The sequence below is a fragment of the Apium graveolens genome, chromosome 11 (genome assembly GCF_009905375.1).
Source record: "Apium graveolens cultivar Ventura chromosome 11, ASM990537v1, whole genome shotgun sequence".
NCBI lineage: Eukaryota > Viridiplantae > Streptophyta > Magnoliopsida > Apiales > Apiaceae > Apium > Apium graveolens.
In genome coordinates, this window is record NC_133657.1 from 64,609,422 (window position 1) to 64,634,414 (window position 24,993).

Below are 24,993 nucleotides of genomic sequence, written 5' to 3' on the forward strand. Positions count from 1 at the left end.
CAAATGTTTCATCATAATCAATTCCCTCCTGTTGAGAATATCCTTTTGCAACCAGCCTTGCTTTATTTCTTATAATTATTCCATCACTATCAGTTTTCTTTATGAACACCCATTTTGTACCAACAACAGATCTATTCTTTGGTCTTGGCACTAGGTTCCAGACTTTATTTCTTTTAAATTCATTTAACTCTTCCTGCATTGCTTGCACCCAATCAACATCTTGAAGAGCTTCTTCCACTTTCTTTGGTTCAGCCTGAGAAAGAAAAGAATGATAGAGACATTCATTTGATGTTGTTGTTCTAGTTCTAACACCTGCTTCGGGATTTCCAATAATCAAGTCAGGTGTATGTGCTTTAGTCTGCTTCCTTGCAGATGGAAGGTTTTCTCTAGAATTGGACGCTCCCCCATGATCCATGTTGTCTCCATCAACATTTTCTGATCCCCCCCCTGAAATTATGCTCTCTGAGTTGGATTCTTCAGAATTTGAGTTTCCAAAATTATCTGAATTTGGCCCATCAGAACTTGATGAATCAGAATTTGAGTTTCCAGAATTATCAGAACTTAGCCCATCAGAACTTGATAAATCAGAACTTGAAGAGCCTGTTCTAGGTTCTGATACTTCTTGACATGTGGTTGGATCTTCAATATGCTCCCCCTGCACAGGTGCATTTTCCTTTGGCGTAGTCACCACAGTTTCAATAACATCATAGTTTAACCCATCAGAGTTTGTAGCATCAGGATTTAGACTATCAGAATTTACAGAATCAGAATTTAAAACTTCATTCTCAATTCTCAGCTGATCATGATCATTAAAATCTTCAAGTCCAGTAATCTTCTTATCATCAAAAGAGACATTGATAGATTCCATAACAACCCTTGTTCTTAAATTGTAGACTCTAAAGGCTTTTGTGGAAAGTGGATATCCAACAAAAATTCCTTCATCAGCTTTTAGATCAAATTTGGATAGCTATTCAGGATGAGTCTTAAAAACAAAATACTTGCATCCAAATACATGAAAGTATATCAGATTTGGCTTCTTTTTCTTCACCATCTCATATGGTGTCTTTCCAAGCTTGTTGATAAGTGTTGCATTCTGAGTAAAATAAGCAGTCTGCACAGCTTCAACCCAAAAGTAGGTTGGTAACTTTGCTTCATCAAGCATAGTTCGTGCAGCTTCAACAAGAGTTGTATTCTTTCTTTCAACAACTCCATTTTGCTATGGAGTTCTAGGAGCAGAGAATTCTTGCTTTATTTCATGGTCTTTGCAGAACTCTTCTATTATCATATTCTTGAACTCAGTGCCATTATCACTTCTTATGATTTTCACAGAGTCTTTGACCAATTTATCCAGTTGTTTAACATAATCAATCAAGATAGATGCAGTTTCACTTTTTGTGTGCAAGAAATACACCTATGTGTATCTGGTAAACTCATCTACTATAACCATAGCATATTTCTTCTTTGTAAAAGAAATGACATTTACTGGACCAAATAGATCAACATGTAGTAGGTGATAAGGCTCAAGAATTGAAGATTCAGTCTTGCTCTTGAATGAAGATTTTCTTTGTTTTGCCTTTTGACATGAATCAGAAAGGCCATCAGGAGCAAATACTAATTTTGGCAGTCCTCTCACAAGATCTTTCTTGACTAGTTCATTTATATTGTTAAAATTTAAATGAGAGAGTTTCTTTTGCCAATCCCAGCTTTTTTCAATTGATGCTCTACTTAACAGACAGATTGCAGAACCATCAAAACTTGTTGAAAGCTTGGCTTCATAAATGTTACCATGCCTGTATCCCTTCAGAACAACTTTGCCTGTAGATTTGCTTACAATTTCACAGTGTTCTTTAAAGAAATCCACATGATAACCTCTGTCACAGATTTGACTAACACTCAGCAGATTGTGTTTGAGTCCTGAGACTAGAGCTACTTTTTCAATGATGACATTCCCATGATTGATATTTCCATATCCCAGAGTTTTTCCCATGTTGCCATCTCCATAAAAAACTCCTGGGCCAGCTTTCTCCATAAAGTCTGATAGCGGGGCTTTATTTCCAGTCATATGTCCTGAACATCCACTGTCCAGAACTAGGATGTTTCTCCTGTTGCCCTGCAATCATAAAGACCACTAATGATTAGTTTTAAGGACCCAGACTTACTTGGATCCTTTGGCCTTATTAAGTTTGTTAACATTTGCAGCGGATTTAACATCAGAGTTTATGTCAACATTTTTCTTATCAGAATTTACAGTATCAGACTTTGCATCAGAACTTACACTAGAAGGAATAATGCTAACTTTCTTTAAAGAAGGTTTTATTTGATAATAATCATAGTACAAACTATGATATTCCTTACAAGTATAAATGGAATTCCATAAACTACCACAATGAAAACAAGGATTTTGTGGCTTAAACCTAACAGATTGACTCTTAACTCCTGACTTAGAAGGTAAGGAGTTAATATTCTTATTCTTCCTGCAAAAAGAAGCCAAATGATTAGAATTTCCACAGGTATAGCATTTCTTTCTAGGAGCATTAGGAACAGGCATATAATTATTTCTTTTATTCACACCTTCCTTTCCATTCCTATTTTTCCTAGGTGGTTTTACCTTGTTTACATTCTTAATCTCTTTCAGCTTATACTTAAGCTGCTTCTTTGTCATTAAGCCTATGTTAACTTTAGCTGGTTTATCCTGTTTTAACTTATTAGAAGTTGACTCTGCCTTAACTTATGTCTCACTATCTTTCATCTTTTCAAAATCAGACTTTACAGTTTTAGCTATAAACTTAACAGGATTTACCTTTGGCTTATTAGTCTGTTTAACAATAATTGGCTTTATTTGTTCAGTTCCTGTTTTACTTTTATCATCTCCATAACCTAAGCCCTCTTTCCAGTTTCCACTACTTAGTAAATTCTGAGTTATTTTGCCAGAGTTAGTCCAAGTCCTGATAATCTCTCTTTCTTTTTCTAACTCAGTTTTTAGAGATTGATTCAATTTTAACACTTCATCTCTAACATAAAAGGCATCATCTCTTTCTTTCTGAGTTTGATGGAACATAACTAACTCTTTTTCTAAATAGTCATTCCTTTTCCTAAAAGCCAGATTTTTAGAAGTTAACCTATCACATGTTAAAGTCTGATCTCTATAGCTAATGAATATGGTTTTAAGATAAGATCTCAACTCAGTAATATCATCAATATGAAAAGCATAAGTTGTTTGAGGTACCTTTAACTCAACAGCTTCAGAACTGCTATCAGCATTTGCCATCAAGGTATAGTTCACCTCATGTTCAGAATCTAAAGTGTTTGTCCAGCTTTTCTTCTTTGTGATAAGAGCCTTGCCTTTGTCACCTTTTCCTTTCTTGCAATCAGGAGATATGTGGCCTTTCTCACCACAATTATAGCATTTAACATTTGAGTAATCTCATCTGTCAGACTTTCCTGCTTTGCCTTCAGATTTTCTAAATCCCTTCTTATCAGAACTTCCACTTTTCTTGGAAAACTTCTTTCCCTTTCTGAATTTCCTGTAAGCTATCGTTGTGATGCCCTTCACCATAAGAGCACACAATCTCATCATCTCTTCATCAGCATCCATCTCAGATAGACTTTCAGTTTCTGAATCCTCATCATCATCATCAGAATTTGATGAATCTGAATCAGACTTTGTGATGAGAGCCTTTCCTTCGCCTTTCTTTGAGGCAGCCACTTTGGGGGATTCCTCCTCAGCCTTAAGAGCAACTGTTCTTTACTTTCTCCCATGTCTCTTGCTTCTTTGATCTATCTTAAGTTCATGAGTTTTGAGCATACCATAAATTTCATCAAGAGTAGTTTCATCAAGAGCCTAGTTGTCTCTTATAGTAGTTGCCTTCAAATCCCAACTTTCAGGAAGAGCTAAAAGGAATTTAAGATTATTATCTTCATGATCATATTCCTTATCCACCAGTGACAGATCATTCAAGAGTTTGACAAATCTGTCATATAAACCGGTTAATGACTCATCAGGTTTTGAGTCAAAGTGTTCATACTCTTGAGTGAGTATAGTCCTCCTGTTCTTCTTAATTGCATCAGTTCCCTGGCATCTTATCTCCAAGGCATCCCATATCTTCTTTGCAGTCTTGCAGTTAATTACCATGTTTGACATGACATTATCAATGTCACTATGCAGTAAATGCCTTACCTTTGCATCATTGGTAATAGATGAGATATCTTCAGCTGTATATTCACTTTTCTCCTTTGGTACAGTCATTGCTGGCTGATCTGCAACTATAACAGAGAGCTTGGTTGGCTTATGTGGTCCTTTATTAATTCTGTCAAGGTATTCTGGATCTGTAGCTTCCAGAAACATAGTCATCCTCACTTTTCATATGAGATATTCTGAAGGTTTCAGTATGGGAACCCTAATAGTCTCATATCGACTATGGATTTGAGTCTTTGGATTTTCTTCAGTTTTGGTGGGCTTGGTTGGAGTTTGTTCTTTTTCAGACTTGATTGTTTTGGATCTTTACTGTATATGTGTTAACCAGATAGGCTCTGATACCACTTGTTAGGTCACACACACACTGTAGAAGGGGGTTGAATATAGTGTATACTACAATCAAATCGAATTAAGAACACAAGTATGAAACACAGAATAATCTTATTAATAAAACATTATTACAATGGAACCGTTCTCTCTCAGTGATGAACAAATATCACGAGAGATGCTAGGGTTACAATGAATAATATTCTCGATAATGATAACACATCTAGTGTAAACCCTATGTCTGTGTTTATATACTACACAATTACAAGATAATCTTCTAATTGATGTCAAATATAAGTCTACATCCTAAAATATATCAATTAGTTATCTTTTCCTCCAAGTCTTCTATTCTTCATAGAATTCTTCTCCATGCATACCTCTTCTTGTTTTAGTGTCAATCTTCTTTCCTTTCAATCAGTCGCCTTCCTTAATTGAAAGTCTTCTTAAGTCCTGATATTATCTCCTGATGAATATCTTCTGATATCTTAAGTTCTGATAACTTAAGTTCTGATATCTTAAATTCTGACTTCAGTATAAGTACCGATTTCCAGTTAAGTCCTAATTTGTCCTGTTAGTCAAGATCTGAAAACTAAACACAAATCACTATTAGACATGACATCACAAATATATCTAACAAGATGTATCATGAGATTTATATTAGCATTCTGTTTGCTGATGCATTGGCTGAAATTCCCCTTCATGCAAAATTTATGAAGGAGGTATTGTCCAATAGGAAGAAGTTTGAGGAGGTAAAAATAATCACTCTTAACGAAGAATGTAGTTTTGTCATTCAACGCACAATTCCTCCTAAACTGAAGGATCCTAGGAGTTTTTCTTTGCCATGCACCATTGGTGAAATCAGAATTAAAAAAGCCTTGTGTGATCTTGGAGCTAGTGTGAGTTTAATGTCACACTCTATTTATAAAAGACTTGGTTTAAGAGAGTTAAAGAAGACAAAAATTTCACTGCAGCTTGCGGATAGATCAATAAAAAATCCACTAGGTGTACTTGAAGATTTTTAAGTAAAGGTGGATATATTTGTTATTCCGTGTGATTTTTTTGTTTTGGAGATGAATGAGGATGTTGATATTCCAATTATTTTGAGAAGACCATTCTTGGCAACCGCAGGAACCAATATTGATGTGAAAGCTGGTAAGCTTACATAGAACGTAGGAGAAGAAAAGGTTGACTTTGATCTTAATCCAGCTGTAAAAGGGTTGTTAGTTAAAACTGGATACTATCTAGTGGATGTTGGGGAAGAACTTGTAAACAAAGTCAATGATCATACTCGTGGAGTGGAAGCTGAAATTGATGCACATTATTCTCTGGCATGAGAAGTTCAAGGTGTGAATAAAGTGGATATTACAGTTGGACCATTAGAGATGGTTTCGAGATATCCACCATAAAATTAAAAGAATCACAAGCATCGAGCTAATGACATTAAACAAGCGCTTCTTAGGAGGCAACCCATGGCTATTGTATATATATATATATTATTTGTGTGTGCTTGGTATTGAATGTTACTCCCAATAGCATGATACCTTTGGTGCTTTACCATGATCTTACGGGAGTTGAAGATGAAGTCTTTGAATGTTTTGAAAGGATGAAGAGTTTAGAAATTTTTTTTATGCAGCTATGCAGTGTGGAGTTGAGCTACTTATTCTACCTGATATTTCTTCTTCATCTTGACTGTTATCATTTGGAACTTTGTCATGTTCCTAATTTCTCTCACACCATGTACGCAATCACCTGTATCCAGAAGACGCCTGCAAACCAATAACTAGCTACTACTACGTTTGATCCAAGATGAAACCTTAGTGCATAAGGCTTTGTGCTCTATATAACAAAATAAAAAATAGAGCTTAGTCGGTTATTTTCTTAGATTGACTTTTGTTATGTCTGGGAGAGATTAGTGCACTGTAGATACTCGGTTATTTTCCACATAGAAGACACGCCAACTAATTCAACCGCTCAAAAGAAGAACCACATACACGGACAAGTTTCAGCATATCATGCTTATGCATAGGGGAGTACTGAAGGGTTTTTACCACATAAACGCAACGAAAACGTAAATTTAAATCTTAGAAAAACCCGAAACCCTCTGCAGGATCCATGCGAAAAATAATATTTAATTCGTAGTTCAGTATGATTACCTTAAGAAGTTTTACGTTAATGGAAAGATGGAGGTCTTTAATAGCGATCCAAGAACGATGAACGGAAATCCCTAGCAGCTGCTCCTCAAGTGTGAAGCACTCCACTGGTATCCACCAAGAGTACAATGTGATGGAGGAGGAAGAGGTTGAGAGAATTAGTTGCCTCCCTCTTGTTCTACTTTAGAATTAGGGTTAATTATTTGCGTTGAGGCAAATAGGGTTTATAATAGTATATTTATAGGCAAAATTTTTAGCTGAAAATTTTCCATAAAATATTATTATTATTAACCCTTTAATTGATTATTCTTATTAACCAATTAACTAATAATTAAAACACCTTTTAATCATTAATCCCTTTTCTAAACACTTTAGAAAAATAACTCTCTCACTTGATTTAATTTCCAAAATTAAATTCTTAATTAATAATATTAAGAATTAATTAAATCTCATTTAATCAATTATTAAATCTGCTAATTAATTATTTATTTCACAAATAAATAATTACCAGCTATTATTAATTAATTCCTCCACCATTAAATCATTCTATTTTATGGTGTGACCCTGTAGGTTCAATATTAAGCCGGTAGTAGAAATAAATAATAATAAAACTATTTTATCATTATTTATATAAATTCTCTAATTCATTAAATATGATTAATTAATAAATTAATCATATTTATTCTACATCGTGAGGGATACTTCTCAGCATATCGCGACTATCCGGATAATACGAATTCACTGCTTAGAATACCAAGAACCTATTCAGTGAGTAGTTACCGTACAATCAATTCCTTCTACCCTGCAATATCACGATTAAATACAAGGCATGGAACTTGTGTCAAGCCTATCTTATTTAATCATTTGCTTTCCCATTCACTATGCTTAGTTCTATTTAATGTAAATTAGAAACTCCTTTCTAATTTCATTCACTCTGGCCAGAGATTCCTGAACTAACATAAGTGGATCAACATTGAACATTCTCTTCCTTCACTGGAAGGGGTAGATCCTTTATTGATCATACACTATCTTCGTGTACAAATTCCTATACCCAGTAGAGCCCTTATAATTGTCCCTGGAGACTAAGAACTAAACCAAAGCATAGTTCAGTGTACACAAGATGACTATGATGACCTCAAGTCTAAGGATACTTGTACAACTATCACTATTTGAACAACTGCTGACACGTGAGTGAACTCTATTAGTTTTTCAGCTGTGTGAGTCATGTTCAGTGAACTTATTCTATAATAAGTACCTACATACTAGATATAGTGTCACCACACAAATGTCTAGGAGAACATACATCCTTCATAATGAAGCAAGCATAGTATGTACCGATCTTTGTGGATTACTAATTACCAGTTAGTAATCCTACGACCAGGAAATATTTAAGTTTAGAGTTATCATCTTTTAGGTCTCATTATTATGATCTCATCATAATCCATTAAAAGCTTTACTCTAAACTATGGTATATCTTATTTAAACACTTAAATAGATAAAGCCCGCAATAAAACCAAAATAAGTCTTTTATTAATATCAATGAAATCAAAATAGATTATATAAAAGTTATTCCTAAATCATCATACATGATTGGACTTAGGACACATCTCTTTCAATCTCCCACTGGTATTAAAGCCAATCACTCTGGTATCTAATACCCATCTTGTCTTTATGACGATCAAAGTGACTTTGAGAAAGTGGCTTTGTGAGTGGGTCTGCTACGTTGTTATGTGTGTCAACTCTCTTGACGTCTCCTCTTTCAATACAATACAAGAAATGTTACCGCGCTCCCACTAACCTTTTTGTAGACACATGGTTCATCTATGTTTTTTGATAAAACCAAACTCTTTGATTGTCTCATCAAAATGGATGTTCCATCTACGAGAAGCTTCCTCTAAACCATATATGGTTCACAGCAGCTTACACACCAGGTGTTCATTTCCCTTGGAAAGAAAAACCTCTGGCTGTGTTATATACACTTCCTCTTCAAGTTTCCCATTGAGGAAGGCCGTTTTCACGTCCATTTGCCAGATCTCATAGTTGTAGTAAGCAGCAATCGCAAGCAAAATCCGAATTGATTTTAACAGGGCTACAGGAAAAAAAGTTTCATCAAAGTCAATCCCTTGCCTTTGTCTGAATCCTTTTGCCACGAGCCTGGCCTTATAGGTCTCCACCTGCCCATCTGCTCCAATCTTTCTTTTGTATACCCACCTGCACCCAATAGGCTTAACACCTTCAGGCGCCTCAACCAGAGTCCATACTTGGTTGGTATACATAGATTCCATTTCGGATTTCATGGCACTATGCCATTTCTCTGAGTCAACACTACTCATAGCCTCATTATAGGTCACAGGGTCGTCATCATCAATGATTAACAAATCATTATCATTCTCAATGACAAGGCCATAATACCTCTCAGGTTGGTGAGTCACTCTCCCTGACCTACGAATGGGCTGTTCCACATAAGATTGTTTAGTCTGAACATGTGTTTCCACTTGATCCGTAGTAGTTTGTGCTTCTTGAACTTCATCAAGTTCAATTTTTCTCCCACTATTTCCTTCAAGGATAAACTACTTTTCCAAGAAGGTAGCATGTCTGGAGACAAACACCCGATGATCGGTGTAAAAATAATACCCTAAAGTCTCTTTAGGATATCCCACAAAATTACATTTTACAGATCGAGATTCCAGCTTATCTGGATCAACTTTCTTGACAAAAGCTGGACATCCCCAAATCTTAACGTGTTTAAGACTCGGCTTCCTTTCTTTCCATATCTCATATGGAGTTTGAGGAACAGATTTGGAAGGCACCTTATTCAGTAAATATGCTGAGATTTCCAATGCATAACCCACAGGAATACTGGAAGATTCCCATAGCTCATCATGGACCGAACCATGTCTAACAAAGTTTGATTTCTCCTTTCAGATACCCCATTCAACTGTGGAGTATATGGAGGAGTCCACTGGGAGACTATACCATTTTCTTTGAGATAAGCTAGAAACTCTCCATTCAAGTATTCACCACCTCGATCTGATCAAAGAGTTATAATACTATGTTTGGTTTGTTTCTCCACTTCATACTTATATTCTTTGAACGTTTCAAAGGCTTCAGACTTGTGTTTCATCAAATACACATATCTGAATCTAGATCGATCATCTATGAAAGCAATGAAGTATAAAAATCCACCCATGGCTTGCATAGACATTGGTCCACATACATCTGTGTGTACCAATCCTAGCAAATCTGCAGCCCTCTCTCTATGTCCACTAAATGGAGATTTGGTCATTTTATCCAATAGACAAGACTCGCATGTAGGATATGATTCAAAATCAAAGGGGTCAAGTAACCCTTCCTTATGCAATGTCCGCAGTCTATTTTCACTAATATGACCAAGTCTGCAGTGCCACAAGAAAGTGAGATTTCATCATCCATTTTTCTTTTATTAGTATGTTCAATTTGTAGTAAATTATGCTCTACGTCACATACATACAGACCATTGTTTAAAATACCACTTCCATAAAGAACGTTATCTCTAAAAATTGAACATTTATTTTTCTGAATAACAAACGAAAATCAAACCAAGTCTAACATGGAATAGAAATAATATTCCTCACAATCGAGGGAACAAAATAACAATTATTTAGAACAATAGTCTTGCCCGTAGGCATATGTAAATGATATGATCCTACAGCTTCAGCAGCAACACTTGCTCCATTTCCCATCCGTAGAATCACCTCATCTTCTTCAAGAGTCCTACTTCTTCTTAGTCCCTGTAACGAATTGCAAATATGAGAACCACAGGCGGTATCTAATACCCAAGTAGAAATTTGACTTAGTGACATATTAACTTCAATCATGAACATACCTGAATCAAAAGCGGTAGTCTCACTACCCTTCTTCTTCTTCAATTCTGCAAGGTAAACCATGAAGTTCCTCTTCCAGTGCCCCACCTTGTTATAGTGAAAGCAAACAGCTTTACTCTTGGGGTCTTCAGCTTTTCGTGGAACCGGCTTTTTCTCACCTACTTTCTTCTTCTTGGAAGGGTTCTTCTTCCTTTTCTTAGGATTGGAACCTTCACCAATTAGAAGAACAAAATTCTTCTTAGGGGGAAAATTCGATTCCGTAGTCTTCAACATGTTGTGGAGTTCAGGCAGGCTGACATCCAGCTTATTCATGTGAAAGTTCACAACAAACTGCGAGAACGAACTCGGAAGTGATTGCAAGACCAGTCTTGGCTCAGCTCCACATCCATGGCAAAACCAAGTTGTCCAAGACGTTTAATCAAAATGATCATCTTAAGTACATGGTCATTCATAGATGATCCCTCAGACATCCTACAACCGAACAGTTCCTTCGATATCTCATATCGAGCTGTCCTCCCTGTCACATCATACAACTCTTGTAGATGCATAAGGATAGTGTGAGCATCCATATGCTCATGTTGCTTCTGTAGCTCAATGTTCATGGAAGCTAGCATGATGCATTGAGCAACATTTGCATCATCTATCCACTTACGATACACAACATGTTCATCATTATGTGCATCGCTAGTAGGTTCAGTAGGCTTAGGTGAGTCAAGCACATATTCCAGCTTCTCAACCCTGAGAACAATTCTCAAGTTTCGAAGCCAGTCAGCAAAATTAGGACCAGTCAACTTGTGAGCAACTAGTATACTCCGGAGTGATGGTGCAGAAGACATACTGAATATAGTAAATCTGTAAATGATGAACACATAACAACACTTAACAAATATTCAATTTCATTTCAAGACACTATATGAATCGGGTCTTTATTCATAAGTGGCTCCCACTAGTTTATCTAATTTATACAACCCCTAAGTGAAAATTAAGCATTCATAATGCTAGTGGGAATAGGGATCCTACATTCCATCACACAACCTCGGCTGTAGCACGAAACGTCATGTGATGTTCAATAGGCAGACAACTCTTGTCAATTACATCTTATGTTATTCCCTAATAAAACTTTATCCTCTTGAATAATTGAGTCACGGCTGTAGCACGACAAACTCAATATTCTAAGTCAAGTCTAACCCAACATTTCGTACAATTGAATCAGTCTCCAACGGCCCATGGCTGTAGCACGTAACGACCTTTAGATTCTAATTCAATGTACACATCTCTATGTAATAGACAAGTATTTCTTATTTCAAAATCAAAGCCCTCGGCTGTAGCACGAAACGACAATGATTTAAAAATAAGAACCACTTTCTACCATATTGGAAAGCTATGACCGACACAAGCCCGTTGTGTCATTGGCCAATTACTACTTGATATTATTTAATTTTAGAGGGATTATATTATGTTACAATAATAATCATATTATAAAGAGATTCTTCCTTTTAAATTAAATATTTCAAATCAATAATCGATAATCAAATGATTCCCAGATCGGGGGGAGCATTGTCAAGCGGCGTCACTTAATACCCCTTTCTTACAGATAGAAATCTGCTTTTGACAGAATCATCCTTTCTCTCAATATTGAAAATTCATATTTAATTACGTGTTTTATAAACACAAGAATCTCATGATTGTATTCATAATATTATTGTTAAGGCAAGAAACGATTCCTATTCTAGATTTTCTAGAGCACGCCTTATATTAATGTAAGTTCACCTAAATTTATCATCGCATGGTAAACATAGGCATATATCTCATTTATAAAATTAAATAAACAAGTAAATGTGAAGTGCAATAAGGTAAATGTGTTTGGTTATGGCCCCATCCTATGTGATCTTTATCAAGCTCATGATAAAGATAAAGGTCAATCTAATATGGTGATGGAAATAAATACAACTACTTATTACATAAGTCTTCTTCTTTGTTTAGACTTCTTATGTGCCTCGTCTTCTTCTTTATATCACCTCCTTTGAATAGCCTTCTTGAGTCTTCAATTAAATTACATAGATTGAAAGTAAAACTAATCTAATGAACTTACAAGAATAACTCGAGTTACATTCAAGATTTATGATTACAATGATTGACGACATGCAAGTCATATTTAAAACCAAAACAAAAACCATTACACTAAGGTCGAAAGGCCATAATCATCCACCATGCTCATACAACACATAAAAGCATGTTAAAACACATAATCTGATCTTAACATATCATATTATCCATGATCTAATCATAAAAAAAAATATGACAAAAATCAGAAAAATCAGAATCAAATCTAAAAAATAAGAATCACTGTTTACGGGCAGTAAATGACATCAAACTCCTTACAGACGAGTCGGTGATAGCTTTAGCTATCAGTTTTGTTCAAACGCTCGTTTACCTATGGAATAGGGTATTCGTTTACGTAAATCGGACACCAGACCCAGATTTCAGCAAATCTACAGCAGCCAATTCAGAATCCGTATCTAATATGATTCTCATAATTAGAATAAACATAAATTATGTATATATCAGTATATATACAGATTACATAATCATCTTATGATTATACAACTCACATGAATATCATATATTCAAAACCATACATATATAAGCATATTATATCAACATCAAATCATGGCGAATCACGTACATGCTCATATATCGAAAACTGTTAAACACATAAACGAATTAAAAACTTTCCGCAAGTAGCTCAGATGCCATTGAAGGGTTTTTAGCACATAAACGCAACGAAAACGTAAATTTAAAAACTTAAAAAAAACTGAAACACTCCGCAGGATCCATGCGAAAAATAATATTTAATTCGTAGTTCAGTATATTTACCTTAAGAAGTTTTACGTTAATGGAAAGATGGAGGTCTTTAATAGCGATCCAAGAACGATGAACGGAAATCCCTAGCAGCTGCTCCTCAAGTGTGAAGCACTCCACCGGTATCCACCAAGAGTACAATGTGATGGAGGAGGAAGATGTTGAGAGAATTAATTGCCTCCCTCTTGTTCTACTTTAGAATTAGGGTTAATTATTTGGGTTGAGGCAAATAGGGTTTATAATAATATATTTATAGGCAAAATTTTCAGTTGAAAATTTTCCATAAAATATTATTATTATTAACCCTTTAATTGATTATTCTTATTAACCAATTAACTAATAATTAAAACACCTTTTAATCATTAATCCATTTTCTAAACACTTTAGAAAAATAATTCTCTCACTTAATTTAATTTCCAAAATTAAATTCTTAATTAATATTATTAAAAATTAATTAAATCTCATTTAATCAATTATTAAATCTGCTAATTAATTATTTATTTCACAAATAAATAATAACCAGCCATTATTAGTTAATTCCTCCACCATTAAATCATTCTCTTTTATGGTGTGACCCTGTAGGTTCAATATTAAGCCGGTAGTAGAAATAAATAATAATAAAACTATTTTATCATTATTTATATAAATTCTCTAATTCATTAAATATGATTAATTAATAAATTAATCATATTTATTCTACATCGTGAGGGATACTTCTCAGCATATCGCGACTATCCGGATAATACGAATTCACTGCTTACAATACCAAGAACCTATTCAGTGAGTAGTTACCGTACAATCAATTCCTTCTACCCTGCAATGTCACGATTAAATACAAGGCATGGAACTTGTGTCAAGCCTATCTTATTTAATTATTTGATTTCCAATTCACTATGCTTAGTTCTATTTAATGTAAATTAGAAACTCCTTTCTAATTTCATTCACTCTGGCCAGAGATTCCTGAACTAGCATAACTGGATCAGCATTGAACATTCTCTTCCTTCACTGGAAGGGGTATATCCTTTATTGATCATACACTATCTTCGTGGACAAATTCCTATTCCCAGTAGAGCCCTTATAATTATCCCTGGAGACTAAAAACTGAACCAAAGCATAGTTCAGTGTACACAAGATGACTATGATGACCTCAAGTCTAAGGATACTTGTACAACTATCACTATGTGAACAATTGCTGACACGTGAGTGAACTCCATCAGTTGTTCAGTTGTGTGAGTCATGTTCAGTGAACTTATTCTATAATAAGCTCCTACATACTAGCTATAGTGTGACCACACATATGGTTATGAGAACAGACATCCTTCATAATGAAGCAAGCATAGTATGTACCGATCTTTGCGGATTACTAATTACCAGTTAGTAATCCTACGACCAGGAAATATTTAAGTTTAGAGTTATCATCTTTTAGGTCTAATTATTATGATCTCATCATAATCTATTAAAAGCTTTACTCTAAACTATGGTATATCTTATTTAAACACTTAAATAGATAAAGCCCACAATAAAACCAAAACAAGTCTTTTATTAATATCAATGAAATCAAAACAGATTACATAAAAGTTATTCCTAAATCATCATACATGATTGGACTTTGGACACATCTCTTTCAAGTACTTTTTTCTTCCTTTGTATTGTAGGATTATTTGTTTAATGTGTGTGTCTGGAAATGAGGACATTGATCCATTCAGGTGCGGGGATGTGTTCAAATTGTGTTATAGTGTGATATATAAAAATAAAAAAAAAATTGAAAACTCAAAACAAACAAATAATAATAATTGTAGGTTTGTAAAATAGTTCATATAGATTGCATTGTATCATATAGTGACATTGTAAGTTAGTTGCATTGCATTGTATTGCATATCGTATCATATCATGATCTCAAATTACTAGTAGTCCAAGTTGGTGACCTATGATGATATTATGTGTATCTTATATTTGACTGTCTTGCTATGATCACATGCTAAAGTTATTGCATGCATAGTGTCACGTGTGCAGAGCTTATTTCTAAACACACACTTATTGTGCTCTTAAACTGAGACTTATATATGTTTGTTTCTTGAGGGGAAGCCGCTTGTTGATGATTAGAATTTTGACTATTCTCTTTTGAGATTAGTACATAAATGCTTAAATTTGGGGAAGTTATGGGATATATATGTCTTTTTAGGTAATGAATTACACACAGAAGGGGAGGGGGGCTGAATGTGTTTTGTGTTTTTTATGCTTTTCTTGAACTATTTTGGTTTTGAAACAAAGTAAATCAAATCTTATAGTAAGATGTGTTATAACAGAAATTAAACATGCAGCTATGAATAACACAGATCTTTCAAAACTCACTTAATTTTATATTAAAATTAAGAATGTATTTCTACAAAATTTCTAGGCTCTTTGGTGTTAAAGAGCTTAGCTTCAATCTTGAGAGAATACTAGAATTTCTGATCTAAATTTTGCTTACTAACAAAGGACCAGTGTTACTTTATATTTTAGTTAACTGCTGGTTTACACAGTATAAAATAAAAGATGCCATTCACTTTAGTAAACTGTCACTAATCATTTCCATTTTAGGAAAAGTATATCTTCCATTTCTGGCTTATTATATCTTTCCATACTGTGTTTACTTTGATCTTCCTTTGTTAGTTAATCTTCACCCTTGATCTTGCACACTCTTCAAGCTGCTTTTTGTAGACTTGTCAATCCAACTGATTCGATTGTTTGTTAATTTTTAATCTTGGATGTTGAACAGGTCTGCAATTTGTACTTTGAGATTTTACCTCGAGATATCCAGTTAGGCATATAGAGATCTTGACATCTCGATAAGTATAATGACTTATCGAGATCTCTAATACTCCATAGTTGATTTGACTTGTAGAGGTCTCTGAGTTCTCTATAAGAGAATTTGGCTTATCGATATCTCTAATCTTCATATCTTCACTTTGACTTATCGATATCTATGAGTTTTCTAGTGACTTATTGGCTTGTCGAGAACTCAGAGTTCTCTAATAAAATTTGACTTGTCGATAACTCAGAGTTCTCTAGTGAATTTTGGCTTGTCGATATATCTGAGTTCTCTAGTGAAATTTGACTTATCGATAACTCAGAGTTCTCTAATGAAAGTTGACTTGTTGATAACTCTGAGTTCTCTAGTGAAGAAATGACTTGTCGATATCTCCAACCTTCATGTCTTCAATTTGGCTTGTCGATATCTCTGAGTTCTCTAGTAGATTTTCTGAGTTCTTTATAAGTCATTCTGGAGTTCTCGAATGTCTTCTTTATAACACTAAATATGTGACTTGTAGAGATCTTGACTTAGAACATTTTTCCCATAACAGATTTATTCAACTCTAAGCTTCTTCATAATTATTCCGAGGCATGATCTTCTTGATCTTCTTTCAGATAGAATTCTTAGGCTTGATACTGTTTAAAGAAAAAGACTTCAGTCTGCTCCTTTGACATTTTTACAGACTTTAAATGTTACAAGTACAAAATTCAAACTAAGATTACAATACAACTTACTTAGGGTTTTCAATTTGACTTAGTCTTGTTAAAGTATAGGCATGACTTGCACAACAATCTCCCTCAATTTGTGAGAAGATTGCTTAACACAAATTCATGCCTGTTAACAAGACTAACCTCAGTTAAAATGGAAAATAAGACTAATATAAAAATTTACACAATTTGTGGCGCCCCAAAATCCGGGGTCAAGGATCTAGGAGGCCACGCCATCTTGAATACTATATAACACTTACCTCGTATCACAATATATAAATACTTACACTTTTACGACCCCGCACTTATCACACACACACACTTATAGGTTATTGTCTTGGAAACAAACCATTCATTACTAGAGTAAATCAATCCACAAAGTGAAAATTATTACAACCCAAAAGTAATTAAGTATTATCGAGGAAATAACCTTTAAGTAAGGCTAGTCCGTCGGCCAAATATTTGCTTCTTATTCATTATCTTACATGAGTCATACTTTTAAAATAAGTCGGACTAAAAACAACTGAAAACCAATCCATCTTATTCGGTCTACTTGTGGTACAACACCAAACATCTTACGGAACAACTGACCGTTTCCTATCCGTTTCCTGGCTGTGAGTTTCATGATAGGTATCTTGATTCACTGTTGTGTTGTGTCAATTTAAGAAAATAAGTGTGAGCTATCATGCCCAACATAATAATGTAAAGTATGAAATGATTGTATGATAAACTCAAGTAAAAATGTCATATATGATAATTACATTTTATTCAAAAATAGTTTTCCTTGGTAATACACACCTTCTTTTGAAAACAATTGTTTAGTGGATTTATTATCCTGCGAATACCTTCATGGTAAACCCAGCACCTAGGCTTGGGTTACGGTATTGCATCACAATTCTAATTGGAAGATTAGGACATTTACTGGAGCCATCACATACGATGATCAGTCGTACTACAGAAATAATAACCTTTTCTACTAGTAGAAGGATGATTCCCTTTTTGTTATCGATTATCACCCTGGCCGCATTCGGGCCTTTTCTGTGTCCATCCCTCTCAGGTACACACTTCGCGTCTATCCCTCTCAAGACACGGTTTTGCGTCCATCCATCTCAGGTACGCATACTCCGTATGTTTATCAGTATATAAGATACCTTCTCATGTGGTAGTAAATCGGTAGTCTCCCCAGTCCATGAAGTACTAGCGTCTACCCCTCCTTGTCCTTGTAAGAATCCCATCATATATCTTGAACTTATATTGTTCCCCAAGCATATAGCTTGTTGATAGGTATACTTTGATTTTTACGTATATATATGTACTTCCGAGAATTTTTTAGAGGAAGTACTAAGGATGTGAGTTGACCGTTGTCAACAGATAATTAAATAAGGGGGAGTTTCTTTTGAAACTATAATCAAAATATTTAAAATAAGTCGAGATAATATTCTCCGACGATCTGAAATTATTCAAATAATTTTCCGAAAATTAGAAAGTATTTTAAATCAGGTTTTATGATTTTTAAAACATAAATAAATCATTTAATAAGTAATTAATAATTAAATATTAATCATTAAATAATTAAACCTCGAATAATTATACTTTTAAAAGAATATTGAAATAATATTCCTCAACTAATTTATGTTTAAGTAATTTAATAATCTTTAATATTTAATCGGGTTTGAAATAAATAATCATTGGAGAATACTTCTCCCATATTAAATGAATAGTTATATAATATTTATTATTCGAACAATAAAATATAGTTGAGGGAATACGATCTTTGGAAATCGTTTTAATAAAAATTCGAGGTATTTAATGTTTCGTAAGTGGACGTTGAGTCCCTTAAAACGTAACTACTATGGAATTCAATGGTCCTATAAATATCACCGGAATGATTTTAGGGTTTTTATTTTAAAATCTCGTCCGACTCTTGGTCTTATAATTATATGACACGCTCGTGGCGGCATTAAACATTTTACGATATATACGCATTGTACAACATTGCTACATTATGCGAAAACTCAATTACTTAGTATCATGGAAAGCATGACATTTATGCAAATGATAATAAAACAATCATTTCACAACACAACAGTATACGGAGTTGGGTTCGTAAACTTTTCTGGGTATCTCGACGTGGAGGATGCTCTAGGTTCCGCTCGGAAATCTATAACCATAAACACAATTCGTTTTGTTAGGTCCCGTTCTAATTTACGGCAACTTGCACTCATATACTACTTATTATGCACCCTCTCAACTTATATTACCCTTATTATTTCTTAAGTCCTTATTCACATTACAGTCTCTTCCTTTTTCGAAGTACCTTATGTCCGTTTTCATTTTCATCGTCGGCTCCGCTTATGGATTCTACGGTTTTCTAATCGCGCGGTCTTGGCTCCGATATTTTTATAAAATTGAAACATCATTATTTTCACTTGAAATTGTTATAGCAGTTAAGGAACTCTATTTACTACTCTCTGTAAAAATTTCATGATTTATGAACATTTTTAAGTCGATCCTTTTTATTTTCAAAGTTCGTAATACGTAGCAGTTTTTGTCGCGTAAATCACTTTTAGTAAAACGGCCATAGCTTTTGATCCGTAAATCAGAATCAAGATATTAAAGTTCCTAAATGATCCTTATAAAATTTCCTATCATAATCAAGTGTTATTTTGTTTAAGAAACTATAGTTTACATCTTCAGGACTTTCTGCAGAAACTTGATGTTACGTTTTGTTCATTTTAGCGAGATTACGGTTACGATCCGAGTTTCGTTTACGCCTTAAATATTTATACTACCACCAACAATCATCATATCATAATCACCACACTAACTCCTCTCAATAACATCATGTTCTTAAGGAAACAATCATCAACCTTAAATCTACTTAACTAAACATCAAGATTATAACAATACATTCACCAAAACTAGGTTTACAACTATGTTCTAAAAGATTCTTGAACTTAAATCTTAAGTAAGGATGGGTCAAAGATTTATACCTTTCTTTAGAGCTTGAGATGTTTTCTTGATGATGGTGAAGTCTTGGGAGTGCTTGGTAGGGTTTTTAGAACTTAAAACAACCATTAAAATCAAGAAACCAAAGAAGAGTTACTATTCACACTATTCACTATCATCTTTCTTGAATTTATTTCACCCATCAAACCTTAATAAAATGAGCTTAAAAATTTATCTTACCTTAGTTTAGGATTTATGAATATTGAGAATTAATGGGGGAATTTTTCCATGGCTAGAGCTTGAAGTTTTGAAAATGATTTCTTCTTGTTTCTTATTAGGGCCGAATGGAAGGTGTTGTGGGGGAGAGAGAGAGTTTTTGTGTTGCTTCTTGGGTACTTCTTTGAATAATTCTTGTGATATGATTGTATATTATCTAGTATATAAACTATAATAGATTTGTGTTGGCAAATTCTTGGACAAATCTTGCTAGCCCTTTCTAGATTACAAGCTAAGCTAGTAGTTTAGTCTTTAGCTTACTATTCTCTAGCCTTAGATGATCATTCCTATAACCTTAGCTTACTATTTGATAAAGTAACAATGGTTACTTTTCTACCATGGTTAGTTAGTGTGATACGTTTATTTAATCGCTTACGCGTTTGTTCGGTCGCTTAAATATTTTCATAATAATTTCTTGTAAATGGTTCGCGGCATAAATCCTTTCGTATTTATTCTTTATGTTTTGAAGTATCATCCTTGGATATAAATCCGTAGGGTTTTAAATTCGTAATTATATTATGATCCCCGTAATCCTCGATGATTCGTAAATATGGTCGTTTTTCAAAGTTCGTTTTCTTCGAAAACTAATAACGTTTACATACACTCATTTGGTATGTATAATCATAATATCAACTTCAAAACTCATTTTCTCATGCACAACATAGTGTGGGCTAAAACGTTTTCCCCGTTTGTCAGGGTTACTATTCATTAAACATTTTTACAAAGTCTCAAAAAATTCGAGTTATTACACAATTACAACAATTGTACATTAGATGATTTTGAGTTTGAGTATTTACAAACATCAGACAAAGATTGGAACTTCTGATTCTGCTCTAATGAGGTCTTTTAAATATACAAGAATTTCAAGTTCCTCTATGATTGGAGTCCCTGTTAGAGCTTCTATCAGTTTGAGTCTGTCTTGCTTTGGATAACCGTCTAACATTTCAATTCTAAATCTTGAAAATGCGCCATTTTTTATATTTAGAAATCTTCCATCCTTGGAGATTCTGCTCATCCCTTTTGCTTTAAGTTTTTCTGATCTTTTGATGTACATTTCAGTCTCCTCATCATACTTCCTCCTTTTCTCCTCATATTTTGCTTTACTCCTTGCTTTTCTTTCCTCCCTTGCTATCAACCATTCAGCTAGAACTGATCTCCATGCTCTTGTAGCAGTATCCTTATCTTTCAGCAAACTTATCACTCTCTTAATTTCTGTTGGAGAGAGAGTATCCATCAAATTGCTGCCTAGAAAAGTGAATGACCCATCTTAAACGTAGATTCTTACTTCCTTTAGAGTAACAACCCAGACTCTAACTATTTCCTCAGCCAGTTGTTGAAAATAGTCTTCATCTGAACTGCACCAGTTTAAAGGTAGAAAATAATTATGTTTGAAACAATTCCAGATGGCCCTTTCAGTAACTTCAACTTTTTCAGCAGGCTTAGCTTTCTTAGGTTTTCTCCCAACAGACTTGAAATGAGTTTTGTGTGATGGTTTGACAGAAGGTAAGGTTGAGATTTTCTTAAGAGATGTTTGGCTTGTGGTGATTGAAATTTTTAGAAAAGAATTAGCAGTTTGTCTATAAAGAAATTTGGGCTTAGAGGTTTGAGGTGGTTTGTTGTTTGAGGTTGTTGACTTTGAAGATTGAGCTAACGGTTGAGCAAGTGGTGTTTGGATTTTTAGGGTTTATTGTGGTTCTGAGCCATCATGTCTTTGTTTGCTCCTTCTTTTTCCTCTCCTCTTACTTTCACCATCCTTCTTCTCATCCTCCTTCCTTTTCTCTCCACCCTTGCTGCCAGATGGCTTACTGGATTGACTTGGATTTGAGCCAGAAGGTTTTTTATCATCTTTCTTCTGCTCATCATGATCCAAATTATCCTTATTGATTTGAGTTTTGGGCAAGTTGGCTTCAGCATCCCTTAGATGTCTCCCCAATAGCTTAATTATCTCTTCATCTTCAAAAGACTTATTCTTCTTCACCTTTAAAGCAGTTTCTAGAGTCATGATTAGCTTCTTGTTGGCCATGACACATTGTTTAGGGATTCAGAAGTGTTTGAAGTGTTTGGTGGTAGGAAAGATGTATGTTATTCCCTTGCTTGGATCTAGGTATGCTTCTGGAAAAGTGGCCACTTGAGCATTTTTCAGTTTAGCTAGCAATTGAGTGTCTTCATGGATCACAACTCTGACTTTGTTTATCAGAATATCCAACTCAGATGCCCTCCTTGAGATAAGATAATTGAGGGGCACCTTCATACATGATAAGTGGCATTTTATACCACTTAGAACGTCTTATAATGGCTTGAATTGATGTCTTGAAATCAAGTATTTTGTGTATTTGATGCGTTTTTCTAGTATTTATGCATTTCAGGGTATTACTTGCATTTGTGGGGAGATTTCATCAAGAATAAGCCTTAGTATGTGTTTGGCATTACAAGTGGGAAGATAGGAGAAGAATGCAGCAAAGAACGGGAGCAGAATAGAAATTTTTCCAGAAAGGTGCTGGGCGCCCGCTCAGCCTGGCTGGGTGGCCGCTCAGGAAGCTGGGCGCCCGCTCAGGATTGCTGGGCGGCCGCTCGGGGACGTAATTTTTAATTCTGATTTTTAGAGTTCTTGTTCTGCTGGACTTCTGACTTCTTAGATGGCTGGGTTTTGTGGGGCTTCTATATAAGTAGTTTTCAGAGACGTTTCACGTGTGTTGAATCGTGGTATCAATCGAGGAGCAAGGAGATAAGGAAAAAGACCGTTTTAGCATGCGCAACGAAGAGGAAGCATATTTTCTTGTGATTCTTTTATTCGTTGTAACAGTGGATGCTAGTTTTCTTTGCTTAGAACCTATTTACTCTTGTGACGTACTCTGGTTTAATATAAGTAGTTTTATTAATTATTCTCGTGTGTTATTATCATGTTTTCATATGAACCCATGGTGTGGATGAGTTCAATCATGGGCTAATCGTGATCATGGGGTCGTAACGGATTTTCTATAGAATTCTTTAGTTAGTTGTTTAATACCTTAGTGTGTGATGATTGTATGATATCTAGTATTGGTTGTGTTTATTCTTCTTATGTGCGTCGTGAACATATAAGATAGGGTGTTAATCTCTTGTGAAGCGATGATGGATCTTGAGATTTAGAACTTGCCATGCTAGCATAGGTTCATGTATGTGTATGCATGATTAGTGGGTAACTCTAACCATTTTACTTGCCCTGTGTAATCAAAAGGAATAACTTGTGCTTAAATCGTTATGTTGTCAAATTCTGTAGACATATAGGGTCTCAACATAATTGATGACTATTCAACTTCTATCTTAATTGTGGATGTTTGGTAGAATGGTATTGGTACAATGAAAGTTGGCTTTTATCAGTTTCGTGCTGTTCGATTAATATCATCGCCGTTACATGCTAAGGGTAATAACAATAGCTATTGAAGGAAGTAGTAATGAAGTTATGATCTCATGTGTGTTTAATATTGTTAATTCAAGTATCTGTTAAGTGTTTAATTCTCGTAGTTAATTCCAGTTAATAATTAGTTAATCAATTCTATGTGTTATTGTCTTAACATTGAGAAGTAATCATACATTGGTGAGTGAGTGTTAATTGAGCATAATTAGTCTGAGTCTCTGTGGGAACGAACTAGAAAGTATTCTATATTACTTGCGAACGCGTACACTTGTATGTATTATTAGCGCGTGTTTTCCGCCCTAACAAGTTTTTGGCGCCGCTGTCGGGGACTCGGCGTATTTGTTTAGTTTATGCATTTACCATCAGTGGTCATTAGGACTCATTGATTAAGATATATAACTTATCGTTTCCGGTTGTGTTTCAGGTACTTTAGCGAGCGTTTATATAAACACGTTCTCGTACTCGCAAGAGGACTTTAGATACGGCCGAGGTGACATACTCAGTTCTTGATATTCCGGAGAAGATAGATTTTGAAGATTCGGATCAAGAGAGTGAGCAGAAAGAACCAGTAATCATGGGTGATCGTATAGTTCCGACAGATCCAGCTCTTATGGACTTTTGTCGGCCTAAAATTAATGACATTTAGTCAAGTATTCTTCATCCGGCTATTCAGGCTAACACTTTTGAAATCAAGCCGTGCACTATTCAGATGGTGCATAATTATGTTTCTTTCGGAGGTGCTGCAACTGAAGACCCCAACATGCACATCAGGAATTTTGTCGAGATCTGTAGTACTTTCAAATATAATGGTGTGACTGATGAGGCTATAAAGCTGAGGCTTTTCCCATTCTCTCTGAGGGATAAAGCTAAGGACCGGTTACATTCTGAACCAGCTGGGTCCATCACTACTTGGAAAGATCTTGCGCAAAAGTTTCTGGTAAAGTTTTATCCAATGGCAAAGACTGCAGCTATGAGGAGTGCTCTTACTCAGTTTGCACAGCAACCAACAGAATCTATGTGCGAGGCTTGGGAGCGCTACAAGGAGATGTTGAGAAAGTGTCCACATCATGGTATGCCTGACTGAATGGTGATCACTGGTTTCTATAATAGTTTGGGGGACCAATCTCGGCCCATGCTCGATGCATCAGCTGGAGGAGCTTTGTGGGCCAAAAGCTATACTGACGCTTATAATCTTATTGCAACTATTGCTGCAAATGAGCATCAAAACCCAACTCAAAGGATGATGCCTGGGAAGGTAGCAGGTATTCTGGAAGTTGATGCAGCTATAGCTATTACAGCGCAGCTCTAAGCGCTGTCTATGAAGGTAGATTCTTTAGCCACCTATGGAGTCAATCAGATAGCTATGGTCTGTGAGCTTTATGCAGGTTCTCATGCTACGGATCAGTGTTCTCTTGTTAATGAATCTGTTCAGTACGTGAACAATTATCAGCGACCGCAGCAGCCTGTGCCAGC

At 35.0% G+C, this 24,993-nt stretch overlaps 1 non-coding gene across 1 annotated transcript; it reads right to left on the reverse strand.

Moving 5' to 3' along the window:
* Positions 1-24,487: 24,487 nt before the first annotated feature.
* Positions 24,488-24,594, reverse strand: LOC141699073 (small nucleolar RNA R71). Its single transcript, XR_012565561.1, has one exon. It is a non-coding gene; the product is annotated as a small nucleolar RNA R71 (small nucleolar RNA).
* Positions 24,595-24,993: the final 399 nt, after the last annotated feature.